The sequence below is a fragment of the Gorilla gorilla genome, chromosome 3 (assembly GCF_029281585.2).
Source record: "Gorilla gorilla gorilla isolate KB3781 chromosome 3, NHGRI_mGorGor1-v2.1_pri, whole genome shotgun sequence".
NCBI classification, from domain to species: domain Eukaryota; kingdom Metazoa; phylum Chordata; class Mammalia; order Primates; family Hominidae; genus Gorilla; species Gorilla gorilla.
The window spans coordinates 74,675,686-74,686,611 of record NC_073227.2 but is presented as its reverse complement, the minus strand read 5'-3'; the positions used below and the strand labels follow the sequence as shown (position 1 = coordinate 74,686,611).

At 61.1% G+C, this 10,926-nt stretch overlaps 1 long non-coding RNA gene across 1 annotated transcript; it reads left to right on the top strand.

Moving 5' to 3' along the window:
* Positions 1–6,877: 6,877 nt before the first annotated feature.
* LOC134758251 (uncharacterized) lies at positions 6,878–10,610 on the top strand. The gene is made up of 3 exons (XR_010133231.1): positions 6,878–6,896; positions 10,160–10,241; positions 10,595–10,610. It is a non-coding gene; the product is annotated as an uncharacterized lncRNA (long non-coding RNA).
* The last annotated feature ends 316 nt before the right edge of the window (positions 10,611–10,926 follow it).

Genomic DNA, 10,926 nt, shown 5'->3' with positions numbered 1-10,926 from the left:
GACACACACCTTGGGTGAAAGCAAGGGACTCCACAACCCCCCGAGGCTCAGCGCAGCGGCTGTCGGGGAGGCACTGCCCTCCGGGGGACAACCCCAGCCTCCTCCTCGGCCTCGCCGCTTTTTTCCCTGGGCTGCCTCAACGTTTCCCTGAAAGCCTGGTTTCCTGTCTTCGTCCCCCGCGGGAGTTCTTGCTGCCTTGGGGTACCCTCCGTCGGGGAGACACACACCCTGGGTGAAAGCAAGGAACTCCAAGACCCTCTGGCCCAGGGCGGTTGGGAAGGCACTGGTCTCCGGGGGAGGATCCCAGCCTCCTCCTCAGCCTCGCTGCTTTTTTTCCCCATGCTGCCTCAGCGTCCCCCTGAAAGCCTGGCTTCCTGTCTCCGTCCCCCAGGGGATTTTTTGCCACTTTGGTATGTCCCCCATAAGGGAGACAGGCATTCTGGGTGAAAGCCAGGGATTCCACGACCCCCCACCCCCCCCCCCCCCCCACCCTGGGCACAGCGCAGGGGCTTCCGGGAAGCAATGGCCTCCAGGAAAGAACAATAGCCTCCTCCTTGGTCTCATTTTTTGTTTGTTTCTTTCTTTCTTTCTTTGTTTTTCCTGGGCTGCCTCAACGTTTCCCTGAAAGCCTGGCGTCCTGTCCCCGATCCTGGGAGACTCCTTGCCACTTTGGGGTCCCCCCCTGTGGGGGAGACACGCACCCTGGGTGAAAGCCAGGGACTCCATGACCCCCTGGGGCCTGGCGCAGGGGCTGCCGGAAAGGCACTGGCCTCGGGGGGACGACTCCACACTTCCCCTGGGACTGCCCGAGCTGCTTCAACGTCCCTCTGGGGATGCCCTTAGCCTTCTCCTCGGCCTCGCCTTTTTTGTTCTCCCGGCCTAACTCAAATTCCCCCTGAAAGCCTGGCGTCCTGTCCCCATCCCCCGGGGTACTTCTTACCGAACTGGGGTGCCCCCCATGGGGTAGACATGCACCCTTGGTGAAAGACAGGGACCACACGACCCCCCGGGCTCGGCGCAAGGGCTGCCAGGGAGACACTGGCCTCCGGGGGACGACCCCAGCCTTCTCCTCAGCCTCTCATCTTTTTTACCCGGGTTGCCTGAATGTTTCCTTGAAAGCCTGTCATCCTGACCCCGTCTTCTGGGGGCCTTTTTTGCCCACTGTGGGGTGCCCCCCGTTGGGGAGACACAAATCCTGGGTGAAAGCCGAGGAGCCCACAACACCCCCTGGCCTGGCGCAGGGTCTGCCGGGAAGGCACTGGCCTCCGGGAAAGAACCCAAGCCCCCTCCTTGGCCTCGTTACTTTTTATCCCCAGGCTGCCTCAACGTCCTCCTGAAATCCTGGCATCCTGTCCCCGTCCCCCGTGGGCCTTCTTGCAGCTTTGTGGTGCCCCCCTTCGGGAAGACACGCACCCTGGGTTCAACCCAGGGACTCCACGACCCCCTCGGGCCCGGCACAGGGGCTGCCAGGAAGGCACTGCCTTCTGGCGGATGACCCCAGCCTCCTCTACGTCCTCGCCGCTTTTTTTCCCCGGGCTGCCTCAATGTACCCCTGGAAGCCTGGCATCCTGTCCCCATCCCCCTGGGGACTTCTTGCCAATTTGGGGTGCTTCTTGTGGAGGAGACGTGCACCCTGGTGAAAGACAGGGACTCCACGAGCCCTTGGGCCTGGCGAAGGGGCTGCCGGGAAGGCACAGGCTTCCGGGGGACAATTCCAGCCTCCTCCTCGGCCTCAATGCTTTTTTCCCCGTGCTGCCTCAATGTTTCCCTTAAAGCCTGACATCCCTTCCCCGTCCCCCAGGGGCCTTCTTGCTGCTTTGGGGTGCCCCCCGTTGGAAAGACGCATCTCCTGGGTGTAAGCCAGGGACTCCAGGACACCCCTGGCCAGGCGCAGGGTCTGCTGGGAAGGCACCGGCGTCCGGGGGACGACCCCAGCCTCCTGCTCGGCCTCACCGCCTTTTTTCTTCGGACTGCCTCAACGTCCCCCTGAAAGACTGTCGTTCTATCCCTATCCCCTGTGGGACTTCTTGCCGCTTTGGGGTGCCACCCCTGGAAGAGACACACACACTGGGTGCAAGCCAGGGACTCCAGCCACCTCCTCGGCCTGCTGCTGAATGGGGTCATCCAGTGGAAACCAATGCCTTCCCTGCATGCCCTAGGCCTGACCCAGGAGGGGGTCATGGAGTCCCGGGCTTCCGTTCAAGGGGCTTGTCTCTCATCAGTGGGGCATCTCAAGTGGCAAGGAGTACCCCGGGGGAAGGGGAAGGCCCCCAGAGTTTCAGGGGGACGTTGAGGTAGGCCGAGAAAAAACCCACGAGGCCAAAGAGGCGGTTGGGCTCTTATAGCAAAGGCCAGTGCCTTCCTGACATTCCCCAGGCTCGACTCCGGGGGGTAATGCAGATGCGGGGTCCCACCCAAGGTGCTTGTCTCTCATTACGAGGGGGGCATCTTAAGGCGGCAAGAAGTCCCCAGGGACGGGGACAGACCCCCAGGTATCAGGGAGACATTGAGGCAGGCCAAGGGAAAAAGCAGCGAGGCCGAAAGGGCTGCTGCGGTCATCCAGCGGAGGAAAGTGCCTTCCCGGTATGCCCCAGGCCTGACCCAGGGGGGTAGTGGAGTCCCGTGCTCCCACCCACGGTGCGTGTCTCTCCCCAGGGGGTGACTTCAAGGTGAAAGAAGTCCCTTAGGGGATGGGGAGAGGCCCCCAGGGTATCAGGGGGACGTTGAGGCAGGCCGAGGAAAAAAGCATCGAGGCAGAAGAGGTGGGTGGCGTAATCCAGCAGAGGCCAGTGCCTTCCCGCCATGCCTCAAGCCCGAACCAGGGTGGTCGTGAAGACCCGGGCTTTCAGCCAAGGTGAATGTCTCTCCTTAGGGGGTCACACCAAGGTGGCAAGAAGTTTCTCAAAAGATGGGGACAGGCCCCCATGGTTTCAGGGGGACGTTGAGGCAGGCTGAGGAAAAAAGAGGCAAGGCCGAAGAGGCGGCTGGGGTCATACATCAGGAGTCAGAGCCTTCACGGCATGCCACAGGGTGCTTGTCCCTCCCCAGGGAAAACCCCAAGGTGGCAAGAAGTACCCCGGGGGACCCCCAGGGTTTCAGGGGAATGTTGAGGCTGGCTGAGGAAAAAAGCGGCGAGGCCAAAGTGGCAGCTGGGGTCGTCCAACGGACGACAGTGCCTTCCTGGCATGCCCCAGGCCCGACCCAGGGGGGTCGTGGAGTCTTGGGCTTCCACCCAAGTTGCTTGTCTCTCATCGGGGGGCATCCCAAGGCAGCAAGAAGTCCCCAGGGACGGGTACAGGCCTCAAGGGTTTCCAGGGGGACATTGAGGCAGGCAGAGGAAAAAAGCGGCGAGGCTGAAGAGGCGGCTAGGGTCATCCAGCGGAGACCAGTGCCTTCCTGGCCTGCCCCAGGCCCAATGCTGGGGGTTCATGGAGTTGCAGGCGCCCACCCAAGGTGCTTGTCTCTCATCAGGGGTGCATGTTAATGAGACAAGAAGTCCCTGGGGATGGGGACAGGCCCCCAGGGTTTCAGGGGGACGTTGAGGCAGTCTGAGGAAGCAGCTGGGGTCATCCAGCAGAGGCCAGTGCCTTTCCAGCATGCCCTAGGCCGGACCCAGGGGGTTTGTGGAGTCCCGTGCTCCCACACAGGGTGTGTGTCTCTTCCCAGGGGGGACCCCCAAGGCAGAAAGAAGTCTCCCTGGGGACAGGGACAGGTGCCCAGGGTTTCAGGGGACATTGAGGCAGGCTGAAGGAAAAAGCGGCGAGGCGGAAGAGGCGGCTGGGATCATCCAGCGAAGGCCAGTGCCTTCCTGGCATGCCCAGGTCCGACCCTGGTGGGTCATGGAGTCCCGGGCTCCCAGCCAGGGTGAGTCTCTCTTAGGGGGAACACCCCAAAGCGAAAGAAGTTCCCCTGGGGATGGGGACAGGACCACAGGATTTCAGCGAGACGTTGAGACTGGCAGAGGTAAAAAGCGGCGAGGCAGAATAGGCAACTGGGATCATCCAGCAGAGGCCAGTACCTTCCCGGTATGCCCCAGGACCGACCCAGGGGGGTCGTGGAGTCTCGGGCTCTTACCCAGGGTGCATGTCTCTTCTTAGGGGGGCACCCTAAGGCGGCAAGAAGCCCCCGGGAAACGGACACAAGCCCCTAGAATTGCAAGTGGACTTTGAAGCAAGCCAAGGTAAAGAGCAGCAAGGCCGAAGAGGCAGCTGGGGTCATCCAGCAGAGGCCAGTGCCTTTCCAGCATGCCCCAGGCCCGACCCAGGGGTTCGTGGAGTCCCCACTTCCCATTCAGGGTGTGTGTCTCTCTCCAGGAAGGCACTCGTAGTCAGCAAGAAGTTTCCCAGGGGACAAGTGCAGGCCCCGAGGGTTTCAGGGGGACATTGAGGCAGGCCGAGGAAAAAAAGTGACGAGGCCGACTAGGCATCTGGGGTCGTCCAGCAGAGGCCAGTGCCTTCCAAGCATGTCCCAGGCTCGACCTGGGGGGTCGTGTAGTTCCGGCCTCCCATCCACGGTGCATGTCTCTCCCCAGGGGGGCATTCCAAGGCAGCAAGAAGTCCCCCTGGAAATGGAGACAGGGCCCCAAAGGTTTCAGGGGGACTTTGAGGCAGGCCGAGAAAAAAAGTGGCAAGGCCGAAGAGGCGGCTGGGGTCATCCAGTGGAGGCCAGTGCCTTCTCAGCATGCCCCAGGCCCAACCCATGGGGGTCTTGGAGTCCCGGGCTTCCACCCAAGATACTTGTCTCTCATCAGGGGGGCATCCCAAGGAGGCAAGAAGTCTCCCAGGGGATGAGGACAGGTCCCCAGGGTTTCAGGGGGACACTGAGTCAGGCCGAGGAAAAAAGTGGCAAGGCCGCAGAGGCCGCCAGGGTCATCCAGCAGAGGTCAATGCCTTTCCCGCATGCCCCAGGCCTTACCCAGTGGTGTGGTAAAGTCCCGTGCTCCCAACCAGGGTACCTGTCTCTCCCCAGGGGGGGAAGCCCAAGGCAGAAAGATGTCCCCATGGGGACAGGATAGGACCCCAGGGTTTAAGAAAACCATTTTGGCAGGCTGCAGAAAAAAGTGGTGAGGCCGAAGAGGGGGCCGGGGTCATCCAGCGGAGGCCAGTGCTTTCCCTGCATGCCTCAGGCCTGACCCAGGGGTGTCATGGAGTCCTGTGTTCCCACCCAGGGTGCGTGTCTCTTCCCAGGAGGGAACCCCAAGGCTGAAAGGAGTTGCCCTGGGGGCGGGGACAGGCCCTCAGGTTTTCAGGGGGATGTTGAGGCAGGCCGAGGAAAAAAGCAGTGCGGCAGAAGATGCAGCTGGGGTCATCCAGCAGAGGCGAATGCCTTCCTGGCATGCCTCAGGCCTGACCTTGGGGGGTCGTGGAGTCCTGGGCTCCCACCTATGGTGCGTGTCTCTTCCCAGGGATCACACCAAGGTGGCAAGAAGTTCCCCTGGAGATGGGGACAGGCCCCAGAGTTTCAGGGAGACGTTGAGGCAGGCCGAGGTAAAAAGCGGAGAGGCCACAGAGGCCGCCAGGGTCATCCAGCAAAAGCCAGTGCCTTCCTGGTATGCCCCAGGACTGACCCACGGGGGTCATGGAGTCCCAGGCTCCCACCCAGGGTGCGTGTCTCTCTCCAGGAAGGCAAGTCTAGGCAGCAAGAAGTTTCCCAGGGGACAGGCACAGGCCCCCAGGGTTTCAGGTAGACATCGTGGCAGGCCTAGGAAAAAAGCAGCGAGGCTGATGAGGCGACTGGGGTCATCCAGCAAAAGCCAGTGCCTTCCCGGCACACACCAGGCCTGACCCTGGGGGTTGTGTAGTCCCAGGCTCCCACCCAGGGTGCGTGTCTCTCCCCAGGAGGGCACCCGAAGGCAGCAAGTAGTCCCCCTGGAAACGGAGAGAGGGCCCCAGGGTTTCAGGGGGACGTTGAGGCAGGCCGAGGTAAAAAGTGGTGAGGTGGCTGGGGACATCCAGTGGAGGCCAGTGCCTTCCCGGAATGTCACAAGACCGACTAAGGGGGGTCGTGGAGTCCTGAGCTTCCACCCAGGTTGCGTGTCTCTTCTTACAGGGGAAGCAAGGCAGCAAGAAGTCCCCTGGGAAATGGGGACAGGCCTCCAGGGTTTTAGGGGGACTTTGAGGCAGGCGGAGAGAAAAAGCAGTGAGGCCGAAGAGGCAACTGAGGTCATCCATCAGACACCAGTGCGTTCCCGGCATACCCCAGGCCTGACCCTGGAGATTTGTGGAATAATGGGCTCCCACCCACGGAGCCTGTCTCTCCCCAGGGAGGCACACCAAAGTGGCAAGAAGTTTCCCTGCAGACAGGGACAGGTCCCCTGGGTTTCAGGGGGATGTTAAGGCAGGCCAAGGAAAAAAACGGCAAGGCAGAAGAGGCAGCTGGGATCATACAGCAGAGGCCAGGGCCTTCCCCGGATGCCCCTGGTTCAAACCAGGGGAGTCATGGAGTCCAGGGCTCCCATCCAAGTTGCTTATCTCTCATCAAGGGGTATCCCAAGGCAGCAAGAACTCCCCCAGGAGACAGGGACAGGCCCCCAGATTTTCAGGGAGACATTGAGGCAGGCCAAGAAAAAAAGAGGCAAGCCTGAAGATGTGGCTGGGTTAATTTAGCGAAGGCCAGTACCTTCCCGGCATGTCACAGGCCCAACCCAGGGGAGCGGTGGAGTCTCAGGCTCCCACACAATGTGCTTGTCTCTCTTCAGGGTGGCATCTCAAGGCAGCATTAAGTTCCCCAGTGGACAGGGACAGGCCTCCAGGTTTTCAAAGGGAAGGTGAGGCAGGCCGAGGAAAAAAGTGGCGAGGCCGAAGAGGCAGCTGGGGTCATTCAACAGAGGCCAGTGCCTTCCTGGCATGCCCCAGACCTGACCCTGTGTGGTTGTGGAGTCGGAGCTTCAACCCAAGGTGCTTGTCTCTCATAAGTGGGGCATCCCTAGGCGGCAAGAAGTGTCCCTGAAGAAGGAGACAGGTCCCAAAAGTTTCAGGGGGATGTTGAGGCAGGCAGAGGAAAAAAGCAACGAAGCTGAAGTGGCGGCTGGGGTCATCCACCGGAGGCCAGTGCCTTACTGGCATGCCCCAGGCCCAACCCAGGGACTTCATGGAGTCCCGGTCTCCCACCTAGGGTGTGTGTCTCTACCTAGGGTGGCACCACAAGTCAGCAAGGAGTCCCCCAGGAGACAAGGACAGGTCCCCATGTCTTCATGGGGACAGTGAGGGAGGCCGTGGAAAAAAGTGGCAAGGCCAAAGAGGAGGCTGGGGTCATCCTGTGGTGGCCACTGCCTTCTCAGCATGCCCCAGGCCTGACTCAGGGAAGTTGTGGAGTCCCGGGCTCCACCCAAGGTGATTGTCTCTTCTTACAGAAACACCCGGAGATGGCAAGAAGGCCCTGGGGGACGGGGAGAGGCCCCAAGGGCTTCAAAGAGACGTTGAGGCAGGCTGAGGAAAAAAGCAATGAAGCTGAAGTGGTGGCTGGGGTCATCCAGCAGAGGCCAGTGACGTCCTGGCATGCCCCAGGCCCAACCCAGGGGCTTCATGGAGTCCTGGGCTCCCACCCACGGTGCGTGTCTCTTCCTAGGGTGGCACCACAAGTCGGCAAGGAGTCCCTCGGGAACAAGGACAGGCCCCCAGGTATTCATGGGGACGGTGAGGTAGGCCGAGGAAAAAACCAGCAAGGCCAAAGAGGAGGCTGTGGTTATCCAGCTGTGGCCACTGCCTTCTCAGCATGCCCCAGGCCTGACCCAGGGGGTTCGTATCCGGGGCTCCACCCAAGGTGCTCATCTCTTCTTACAGAAGCACCCAGAGGTGGCGAGAAGGCCTTGGGGAATGGGGAGAGGCCCCATTTGTTTCAGGGAGACATTGAGGCAAGAAGAGGAAAAAAGCAGCAAGGCCGAAGAGGTGGCTGGGGTCATTCAGCGGAGGCCAGTGCCTTCCTGGCATGCCCCAGGCTGAACCCAGGGGGGTCTTCGAGTCCCGGGCTCCCACACAAGGTGCTTGTCTCCCATCGGGGGGTATTACAAGGCAGCAAAAAGTCCCCCAGGGGACGGGGACAGGCCCCCAGCGTTTCAGGGGGACGTTGAGGCAGGCCGAGGAAAAAAGCGGCCAGGCCGAAGAGGCGGCTGGGGTCATCCAGCCCAGGCCAGTGCTTTCCCTGCATGGCCCAGTCCCGAGCCTGGGCGGTCGTGGAGTCCCGGGCTCCCACCTAGTGCGCGTATCTCCTTCAGGGGGGCACCCAAAGGCGGCAAGAAGTCCCCGTGGGGATGGAGACATGCATTTAGGGTTTCAGGGGGACGTTGAGGCAGGCAGAGGTAAAAAACATCCAGGTCAAAGAGGCGGCTGAGCGATGCCATTGCCTTCCCGGCATGCCCCAGATCCAACCCTGAAAGGTTGTGGAGTCGCGGGCTCCCACCCATGGTGCATCTCTCCCCCAGCGGGGCACTCTAAGGCATCAAGAAGTCTTCCTGGCGGTGGGTACAGGCCCCCAGAGTTTCAGGGGCACAGTGAGGCAGGCCAAGGTTAAAAGCAGCGAGATAGAAGAGGCGGCTGGGGTATTCCAGTTGAGTCCTGTGCCTTCTCGGCATGCCACAGGCCCAACGCAGGGGGGTAGTGGAGTCCCGGGATCCCGCCCAGGGTGCATGTTTCTTTTAAGAGGGGCACCCAAAGGCAGCTAGAACTCTTCTGGGAAATGGGGACAGGATCCAAGGTTACAGGGGGACTTTGAGGCAGGTTGAGGAAAAAAGCGGCGAGGCCAAACAGGCGGCTGGGGTCATACAGCGAAGGCTAGTGCCTTCTCGGCATGCCTTAGGCCCGACCCTGGGGGGTCGTGGAGTCCCGGGCTCCCATCCAGGGTATGTGTCTCTTCTTAGGGGGGCACCACAAGGAGACAAGGAGTCCTACAGGTGACAGGGACAGGACTTCAGGGTTTCATGGAGACATTTAGACAGGCCAAGGAAAAAAGTGGTGAGGCCGAAGAGGCTGCTGGGATCGTCCATTGAAGGCCAGTGCCTTCCTGGCATGCCCCAGGCACGACCCTCGAAGGTCATGGATTCCCAGGCTACCACCTAGGTTGCATGTCTCTAGCCAAGGGGGCACCCCAAGGGGGCAAGAAGTCTCCATGAAGAAGGCGACAGGCCCCAAGGGTTTCAGGGAGACGTTGAGGCAGGTGGAGGAAAAAAGCGGCGAAGCCGAAGAGATGGCTGGGGTCATCCAGTGGAGGCCAGTGCCTCTCTGGTATGCCCCAGGCCCAACCCTGGTGGGTCGTGGAGTCCCAGGCTCCCATCCAGGGTGCGTGTCTCTTCCCAGGGGGGCAACTTAAGGCTACAATAAGTTTTCCTGGGGACGGGAAAAGGCTCTCAGGATTTCAGGGGGGATGTTGAGGAAGGCCGAGGTAAAAAGCAGGAAGGCAGCATAGGTGGCTGCTGCCATCCAGTGGAGGTCAGTGTCTTCCCGGCATGCCCCATGCCCAACACGGGGGTTGTAGAGTCCTGGGCTCCCAACCGGGGAGTGTATCTCTTCTTAGGGGGGCACGCCAAGGTGGCAAAGAGTCCCCCGGGAAATGGGGACAGGCCCCAAGGATTTTAGGGTGACTTTGAGGCAGGCGTAGGAAAAACACAACGAGGCTGAAGAGGCAACTGGGGTCCTCCAGCGGACACCAGTGCATTCCTGGCAAGTCCCAGGCCTGAATGTGGGGAGACGTGGATTCCCAAGCTCCCACTCAGGGTGCATATCTCTCCCCAGAAAGGCACCCCAAGGTGGCAAGAAGTCTTCCTGTGGACAAGAACAGGCCCCTAGGTTTCAGGGGCTCCTTGAGGCAGGCCGAGGTAAAAAGTGACAAGGCCAAAGAGAAGGCTGGGGTCATCCAGTGGAGGTCATGCCTTCCCGGCATTTCTCAAGCCCGACCCAGGGTGGTCATGGAGTCCCAGGCTTTCACCCAGTGTGCATCTCTCTTATTAGGGGGCCACCCCAAGTTGGGGAGAAATCCTCCAGGAAACAGGGACAGGCCCCCAGGGTATCAAGGCGACTTTGAGGCAGGCCAAGGAAAAAAGCATTGAGGCCGAAGACGTGGCTGGGGTCATCCAGCAGAGGCCAGTGCATTCCTGGCATTCCCCAGGCACGACCCTGGGGGGACATGGAATACTGGGCTCCCACCCATGGTATGTGTCTCTTCCCAGGGGGCATCCCAAGGTGGCAAGAAATCTCCCTGGGAACGGGAACATGCCCCAGGGTTTCAGAGAGACGTCGAGGCAGGCTGAGGTAAAAAGCAATGAGACCAAAGAGGCGGCCGGGGTCATCCAGCAAAGGCCATTGCCTTACCAGCATGCCTCAGGCATGATTCAGGAGGGTCGTGGAGTCTCAGACTCCCATCCAGGGTGCGTGTCTGTTCTTAGGGGGGCACCTTAAGGTGGCAAGACGTCCCCCGGGGGACAGGGACAGGCCCTCAGGGTTTCAGGGGGACTTTGAGGCAGGCCGAGGAAAAAAGCGGCGAGGCCAAAGAGGTAGCTAGGGTCATCCAACGGAGGCCAGTGCCTTCCTGGCATGCCCAAGGCCTATCTCAGGGGGATCATGGAGTCCTCGGCTCCCACCCAGGGTGCGTGTCTCTGCCCAAGGGGGTACCACAAGGCGGCAAGGAGTCCCCCGGGTTACGGAGACAGGCCCCAGAGGTTTCACGGGGACCTTGATGGAGGATGAGAAAAAAAACGGAGAGGCTGAAGATGCGGCTGGAGTCATCCAGCAAGTAGCCGGTGTCTTCCCGGAATGCCACAGACCCAGCCGGCAGTCGTCGGTTAGCCCCAGGCTCCAACCCAGGGTGCGTGTCTCTCCCCAGGGGGCCACCCCATGGTGGTGAGAAGTCCCCTGGGGGATGGGGACAGCCCCCTAGGGTTTCAGGGGAGCGTTGAGGAAGGCTGAGGATGAAAGTGGCGAGGCTGAAGAGGCGGCT